The following is a 1,738-nucleotide window of genomic DNA, read 5'->3' on the forward strand; positions in this document are numbered from 1 at the left end:
AAAATTTTGGATCTACACATGTACATGCATACATGTATGTACTACACAACTTACTACAAAACATGTACATCAAGTTTAATATGTACATGTACAACTCCCTCTCTCTCTCTCTCTCCCTCTCTCTCTCTCTCTCTCTCTCTCTCTCTCTCTCTCTCTCTCTCTCTCTCTCTCTCTCTCTCTCTCTCTCTCTCTTACTTGCTATATCCAGTTTATGTTCAGTATCTTCTTGAGTATTTTCAAATTGCTGCAGCTGCTGAGCTGAAGGGGTAGAGGGAGAGAGAGAGGTCCTTGTGTTGTTATTGATGTCTTCATAATTTCCGGAGTAGTAGCGAACATCTCTGTCTCTATCTTCTTTTAGTTTTGATATGATTGAACTGATGTCTTGAGAAAAGGATTGATTGGCAGAGATAAATTCTATGAGAGAGAGAGAGGGGAGAACTACCTGACACAGAATTAAAACAGACAATTACACATGTACACTTGAACTGAGTCTGATTAAAATTGAATATTTAAAGTTACTCAAAAATGGGTTAAAGTCCCTGTACTATAGTACAGGGTAATGGCCAAATTTCACCAAAATTGAAAATTAAGGAGAGATTTCGCCGGTTTTATAATATTTCCTGATGCATATACATGTTCTTATGTTGCGTAGAAAATTTGAGCTGATTCCGATCAAATTTGGATTTTTTATGAATTTTTAAAGTTACTCCAAAATTGCGTTAAAGTCCTAGTACAGGGTCACGGGCCAAATTTCGCCAAAAATGAAAAAGAGACATTTTTCTACTTTTATAATTTTTCCTGATACATATACATGTTCTTATGTTGCGTAGAAAGTTTGAGTTGATTCCGACTAAAAATGGATTTTTTATGAATTTTTAAAGTTACAAAAAAAATCAAGAAAAAAATTCAAAATTCCCCAGAAACTTAAAAGGAGCTTCATATACCCACACTATACTACAATTATACACACATACACTACCATACTACACTAATGACATATACTCCAATACTAACGTGTATTGTCTAGTGTAGAGTAGAGGGTCCTAGCTACAGCTAGTCTGACATTAGGTACCACATCATTTGATAGTGTCAGTAATGAGGGGAGGCACTCACTACCAAATAAGGAATAGGATATCAGTCTTTTATGAAAGAACAGCTCACACTGCTTCACATACCTAAATATAATAAATAAATAAATTAATGAATAAATAAATGAATAAATAAATAATTAAATGAATAAATAAATGAAGTATTATTATTATTATTAATATTAATAAAAATAGAGTTTTACTAATATATAATCACCATTCTATGGTTGGAAAATCAGCAATATACACTTGCTACTCCACCCCCCCCCAAATACACTCATAATATGTACCTTTATATTAACAATAGCATAAGTACATGTGCTTTATATTGTGCTCATAACACATTGTTTGTTAGTTTATTTAATGTACAGTAGGTGGGGCATAGGAATATCTACTGATGATGGACCCACGATGCTATCATACAATAAATGAGCTATTTAAGGCAACCCAATGAACTGGGAAAGGTTATAGGTCTTCAAATTCATCTTTTGTAGACTCGTCAAAATTTTTGGAAGGACTGCATTCGTGTGGTCCCAATATTTAAAAATTAACATACATACAACTACACATACAAGGGTTCTGGTTCACATACAAATTCTAAAAGTGGGTGGAGGGGCTCATTTCGGAAACCATGCATGCATAACTTTGAT

General features: G+C 33.7%; 1 long non-coding RNA gene across 1 annotated transcript; it reads right to left on the bottom strand.

Moving 5' to 3' along the window:
* Positions 1-357: 357 nt before the first annotated feature.
* LOC109588682 (uncharacterized) lies at positions 358-1,175 on the bottom strand. The gene is made up of 2 exons (XR_002188301.1): positions 1,015-1,175; positions 358-414 (listed from the first exon to the last, which is right to left on the bottom strand). It is a non-coding gene; the product is annotated as an uncharacterized LOC109588682 (long non-coding RNA).
* Between the last annotated feature and the right edge of the window lie 563 nt (positions 1,176-1,738).

Source organism: Amphimedon queenslandica, unplaced genomic scaffold (genome assembly GCF_000090795.2).
Source record: "Amphimedon queenslandica unplaced genomic scaffold, v1.1 AMPQUscaffold_11937, whole genome shotgun sequence".
Classification (NCBI taxonomy): Eukaryota; Metazoa; Porifera; class Demospongiae; order Haplosclerida; family Niphatidae; genus Amphimedon; species Amphimedon queenslandica.